Source organism: Ambystoma mexicanum, chromosome 1p (assembly GCF_040938575.1).
Source record: "Ambystoma mexicanum isolate Mex_15411 chromosome 1p, UKY_AmexF1_1, whole genome shotgun sequence".
Taxonomy (NCBI): Eukaryota; Metazoa; Chordata; class Amphibia; order Caudata; family Ambystomatidae; genus Ambystoma; species Ambystoma mexicanum.
Genome location: NC_090921.1, coordinates 632430501 through 632437497, shown reverse-complemented (window position 1 = coordinate 632437497; position 6997 = coordinate 632430501).

Sequence of the window (6997 nt, the reverse complement as noted above, 5' to 3'; positions counted from 1 at the left end):
GAGATGTGTTCCCTTTTGGGAATACCCAGAGCAGCATGCAAGGCGTTGCTTTGAATTATTTGTCCACGTTTTTCACTGAGGTTCCTGAGAATAAGGCATTGCAATAGTCCAATCTTGAGCCTATTTAGGCTGTGGCAATGGCTAAACAATTTGAGGTAGAGAGGAATGGTCTGGTGGCGTTTAGGAGTTTGGAGAAGTATGCTGCCAAAGCAGCGATTGCGCTAACTTGCCTAGACATAGTTAAGTTGGCATCTAAGTAAACTGCTAGGGTTTTGACTGAGTCAGAGACTGGGATGGTGGTGTTGTCTATAGTAAATGATAGGTACTGGTCACCAAGTTTAATGCGAGATCAGTGGGGGCTAACAGTTATAGTTCAGTCTGATCCCATTAAGACAGAGCCAATTTTCTGCCATCCATGTGTGGATGGTGTTGTAGATGAAGTTAAGGATTTTTGATTCAGCCTCATAGATACCAGACAAGGCTATGAGGACTTGAGTATCGTCGTCATAGTTAGTGTACAGAATGAGGAGCGAGTCAAGTTAGTTGAATAGGGAGATGGTGAAAATGTTACAAAGAGTGGGGGAAAGGCAGGAACCTTGAGGAACTCCAAATCGGATGGTGGCTGGGGATGCAGCTGCTTGGTCTGAGAAGACGTGCATAACTCTTCCTTGAAGGAAGGAGGCGATCCATGAGATTGCCTCAGGAGAGAAGAAGGCTGAGGTAGAGAGGTGTTGACAAAGGAGTTTGTGATCCACCAGGTCAAACACAGCTGAGAGGTCCAGGAGGAGGAGTAGGGCAGGTTTGCATGTGTCTCCGATATCGTCAATTTGGTTTTTGAGGTCCAGTAAGGCTGTCTCAGTCCTGTGGCCAGGATGGAATCCGGATTGCCGGGAGCCCAGGATGTTGTTTGCTTTTAGGAATTGCTGGACTTGCAGGTAGGCTGCTTTGTCAAGGATTTTGAGCAAAAAGGGGTCAGGGGTTACGGGTTTAGATGGGTCGAGAGACTTTTTTTAGAAGGGTGTGAATCCTAGCTTCTTTGAGATTGGGAGGGACCGTTCCTGATGCAAAGGAGGCATTGACAAACGCTGTGATAAATGGTGTTAGCAGGTCTGAGCACTCCTTGATCGAAGAATCATGGCGGATATCCCATTTGCACATGAATGGTTTGATGTTCTTCATGATTAAGGCGACTTCGGTCTCATTGGCCTCCCTGACTGAAAAGAGTGTTGCGTTAGAGGCCTCAACGGTGTGGGTAGAAGTCTGGGTAGTAGCGAAGGGGAGTGGGTGAAGTTGGTTGGCTCAAATGTTGTTCTGGAGAATGTCAAGCTTGTGTAGCATAGCCGTTTGGATGTCTTCACACCAAGCTTAATTTTTGTGCATGGCTAGGGGGGTGGGTGGGTGGGCAGGAGTTTCTAGCTCCCTGAAGATGGTGAATATCTCCTTACAGTTAGATTCAACATTGTTAATTCTTGTGTTTAATGAGTTAGCCTTGGTGCAAATTATTTTTTTTTGTATTCATTGGATAGTTGTTGAACTAAAGCTTGTCTCAGGCAAATTGGTTAGTTTGCCACCTTGATAGGCTTGTGTGTTTTTTAGAGCGCAGGTCTGAGAGTTCTGGAGTGAACCAGGTGTTGGAATGCTTGGTATGCCTGGCTTTGCGGGTAGTGACGGGTGTAATGGCTTCAATTGCATAAGAGGGTATGGAGTTGAGGCAGGTGGCGAGTACATTGGGATCTTTGGAGAAAGGGGCCGATAGTGCCAGGAACCTGAGGTAGGGGGTTCACCTGAGGTAGGAGGTGTGCTCTTCTTGTGGTGGAGGGAGAAGTGTGGTGATAGATTTATGGAGCTTCAGTGCTGAGACGGCGAAGAGAGTGAGATGGTGGTCTGTCCATGGGAGGGGAGAGTTGGATGTGACCACCGGTGGGCAGTTTTGATGGGATAGCCAGTCGATGGTCCTGCCTTTGGTATGTGTTGCTTTAGCTGGGTCATCATGAGGATCCTGTAGTCCTAGATTAAGATCACCTGCCATAATGACCCTGGAGGAGGGTTTGAGGTTGTCTGATATGATGTGTGTGATGGTGGAATGGAAGTCAGCCATGGGACCAGGGGGGCGGTATACAATATGCATTGTAATTGTGCAATTGTGTGATGTTGTGATTTTAAGAGAGAGGAGGTCACAATTACTTTTGTTGGATTGGTCCGTTTTCCTGATGGCTATGGTGTCTTTAGCAATGAGGGCTACCCCTCCTCCTTTGGAAAGTGGGCGATCTTGACGGTAGATGGTGTAGCCCGTAGGGAGTGCAAGAGCCAGGGAAGGGCCAGGGGCTTCGTGTAACCATGTTTCTGTAACAGCACAGAGGTCGAGGTTGTGGGAAGTGATCATGTCATGTAGGTTGGCTGCATGGGCTGGTAAGGAGTGGGCATTAATGAAAGGGAGATTGGGAGGAGGGGATGATGGGTTGGGGAGGCTGATGTTAGGGACTTCACTGGGGCACAGTGGTAGGAGTCGTGTTAATCTTGGTGGTGATGTCCTTGCCTGTGGTCGTAGCAGTGCCAGTGGTCACAATCAAGGCATTGTGAGGCATGGAGTCAAGGGTCACTGAGCATTTTCAGAAGCATCAGCTTTGGTGCAATTTTTGAGGGGCAAGGCATGCTTGGGGGAGTGTAGAGTGTGAGATGCATCACCTATAGCTTGATAGAGTTGCAAATCTGTAATATCAGCTTCTTGTGCTGCGAAGCTGACATGCGCAGGCAGAGGCTGACACGCGTTATTTACGAGTTGTCATTGGAATGTAAACAACGTGTGTTGGCAGTTGGAGAGAAGAGCAGCGGATGAGAGCCGCGGCCAGTGGGGCTCTCCTCTGATATTGAATAACTTTCCCTTTATTTATATTCTTATGTTATTATTCAATAAATTATTTACCTTTCACTATAACCCGTCTAATTTTACAAGTGGCGACGAGGATCTGCACCTCAGGGAGCCCCGCTGCAGCGAACCATGGACAACGTGCCTGTGTCGAGGTGAGGCGCAATTCTCCACGGCGCCGCATAGCAGTGCGACGGTGCCACGTTGAGACACCCCTCTGACACCCAAAAAAAAACATTAGTCTTCTCTCACGCATGCGTGCTCCTACGTATTAAGCAGGGAGGATTACCGCCTCCATATAATAGAGGCACATTAGTGAGGAGCTGCATTTAGGTCTCCTTCTGACCACACTACCTACAGACCATGTGACAAAAATGTACCGGCCCCATGTAATAAGGGCGCAGCAGAAAGCAGCTGCAATTTTTTTTATTTTTTATTTAAAAGTTGTTTATAGTTTACATGAAAATTATAAACATTTACAACATCAGAAAAAAGGATATTTGGTTCACAGTAAAATTTCATTACATAAAATAAAAACACAACATGAAACGTAAAAGCAAGTTTCCTAGACAATACTAACAAGCTTTTCACATCTATTTACAAAGTAATTTCAATATAGTTTTTGCAAGAAACCATTTATAACACTGGACAGGATTTCTGTACAATCAAACTAAGATTTTGTGAGACCAATTGAATTCTCCTGCCGGAAAAGTTACAGCCAGCATGTAATAGAAGCCCATCCGTTTACAATCTGCCTTATTAAGGACATCATGCTGGAATCAGGGTGCAGACGCCTTTTATCTGCAGCTCATCTAAATAATCCGTAATAGTGATCAATTTCAGAGCAAAAAAAACACTGCCAATATAACTCCAACCACAACTGAATATTACTAGCAGTATTTCCAAAACTGCACAGAGCCCACCGTTGCATATATCTCTACAAATACTGACATCCCCAGTTCAATATGGCTTTTAGTGGTGTGACACCTCCTGTGTTCTTCTTGCCTGATGTCAGTGAGCCCACCATTCCTTGGAGACGGTGAATAAAGTCATTTGAACACTATGCAAATGTTGTTTGTGGGCAGAACTGCAGTGTGGAGAGGAGGAAGTCCCTTTTATTGCACTGTCTGGGACCAGCAGGTCAGGAAAAGTTCAAAGACTTGCCTAACTCACTGAAGAACAAGGGGCAAACCTCAGTGAGTATGAAAAAGCAGTGGAAAAGATTGCCAACACTATGAAAAAAAGCTTAGTACCATCCTTGAACGCTATACATTTGGGAAGAGAGTCCAGGAAGATGGTGAGAGTGTGGAGCAATACATTACTAGTCTGAGGAAGTTGGCAAGAACCTGCAATTTTAATGACCAGCTAGACAAGCGTTTTAGGGACCAGTTCATGCTTGAATGCAATAACCCTAAAGTCAGAGAAAGACTGTGGTCGGAAGATGACCCGTCGTTAGATGATGTGCTACATGTGGCAAAAGTGGTGGAGCACACCGACAACTGCATCAAAATGTTAGAAGGAACAGTGAAAAATATAAACATACCAAACGATGAGAGAAAACAGAGAATTTCACATGCACAGCCCACCAACACCAATGATAACATTATGCCTGTTGACGAGACAATGGGAGTGAGGAAGTATCACAAGAAGGGACAAAGGCCTGGTCACAGAAATGACAAGAGATGTAGAGCACCTTTCCATGGACGTAGGAACAGTCCCAGAAGATGTTACAGATGTGACAATGTGGGTAATTGGGCGGATGATCCTGAATGCCCTGCTTTAAAAATCATCTGCAAATTATGCAAAGGGAGAGGACACCTATTGAAGTGTTGTAAAGTAAAGAAAACAACAGCAAATTATATTGGTGAAGAGCACAGCAAGGGCGAGGTAGAAGAATACGTTTATATGATTTCAGGTGAGGTTGATGATGAACAAGAAATTGAAAGACCCAAATTCTCAGTATGCGTTGATGGCATTAGTATGGACATGATGATAGACTACGGCGCGAAATACACATTGCTGCCTAAGAGCAGTTGGGAACAATACAAACATGAGTATCTTCATGAAACTGATATCAACCGTAAGGAGTATGGAGGTGTAGCGATTGATATCATTTTTGGTTCTGGGGTGATTTGAAGTTCAAAGGAAGAACAGTCAGAGGAAAGATTTATGTCACGCGGAAAGGGAGCACCCCTTTATTGAGTTGGACCCATCAACAGAAACTCAAAGTCAGATTAGATCCCAACGCAGAGGAGTCAGTATTTGCCGTCGAGAGAGGCAGATCAGAGGTTAAAATTCAATGATACAGAGTCAGAAATACACTGACCAGTTAAGAGAGGGAGAACTTCAATCTCTGTCTTTTGTTTTTGTTTTTCTATATCTACACAGGGTCTTTAAATAATACGCCCTGATGAAGGCGGATGTATGCAAAAGCTGAATGACCGCCGAAACGTGAAGAGCTTGGTAGGGAACCAAGCACCGCGTAGGCAAAGAATTATTTTACTTTACAAGACCCAGATATGGGGTAACAGTCGAGCCCTAAGAAAATAACTTTTTGGAACTTTCAACAACTCTGGTTTTTTTTCACTAAATAGAGCAAGCATTAGGAAAAATCTAAGGAGTACCCTCAGAACACCAAGAACAGGGAGTTCTAATAAGGGAACTACATTTAAGCTTCCTACTTTTATAACTCACTTTGAAGATTACATGTTGAAACTTTAATTTTGGTTTGTCATGTTGCTCAAATGTTTTGTTTTTTATTGTATTAATCATGAAGTCTAATGGTTTTTTTTAATTTTGTTATGCTTATTGTAGAATGGAATACAGATTTTAATGAGATTTTCAATTGTTTTGTTTCAAATTACCTTTTCCTTATCAATTAAAGATTATATGTAAACACAAGATTGTTCTCTTCTCCCTCCAACTAGCTCAATTCTACTATAACGTGGTTAAATGATAGAATTAGTGGATTGATACAAGCCAGAGCTCACTCGCAAAGCAATTATCGAGTGATTATGTCCAAATAAATTTTCAGTTTAGACTGAGCACAGAAAGGGTGGGATACATCCTTTTTTTTAGGTACATCAAGTCAGCCTTAGCCATGGCTCCCGTTTTACAGAATTTCAGAAACGATCGCAAGATCATTGTCACCACTGATGCCAGCCACGTTGGGTTAGGCGCTGTCCTCACTCAAGAATACGATGGAAAGGAATTCCTCATACCATTTGCGTCCAGGTTATTGAAAAATGCTGATAAATCTAATGCCACCATCGAAAAGGAGGATTTAGCCAACAGATGGGCAGCTGATAAATTTAGGAACTTCATATGGGGTACTGATTTGGAGTTTCGCACTGACCACAAACCCATGGTTGAGATTTTCACGTCAAAAGGCCTGGCTAAGGTGTCAGGACGTATCAGAAGGTGGGTCATGCAGATCCAGGAATTCAATTACATAGTCAGATAGGTACCTGGTGTCATGAACAGGTCAGCTGATTGTCTATCCAGACTCACAGATGCATTGGAATCTGACAGGGAAGACCTAGATGATGAAGTGGTTTTCAGCATTGACACTGCTCCTATTCCATGGGAAGAATGGGAGAGAGTTATCTTAGTGACACAAAAATAGCACCTTATTTCAACGTCATCAATGAAGTGAGTTTTCGTGACGGTTTGGTGATGTGTGGGGACAAAATGATCCCTAGGGCTAAAGTAGATACTAAAACCAAGTATCTCGATGAGGACTAAAAACCTACCAAGGTGTATTTTAGGTATCCTCTAACCAAAGCAGCAAGTGATGAGACATTAGAAAAAGACAGGTCTCAGTTGTTGTATTTTGTGTGGCTCTTCTTTCTTTGTGTATTATAATAAGTCAAAGGTTGCTTTTTCGTACAAGCTTTTATACTAAATTTGTAATTAAGTGTTTGTTAATCAAGAATTTCAATATGCTTGTAAGTGAGTTATAGTGATTTTTTGTATTCTGTACTTTACTAACACTTTTTGGTGACCAGCACACAGCACTTTATTCAATAACACTTTATTCAACAGCACTGGTCACTTTATTTGCCAATTCATCGACCAATTTTTATGTGTATATTTTTAACTTTATATTTTTTATATTAAAATTGTTTTTAA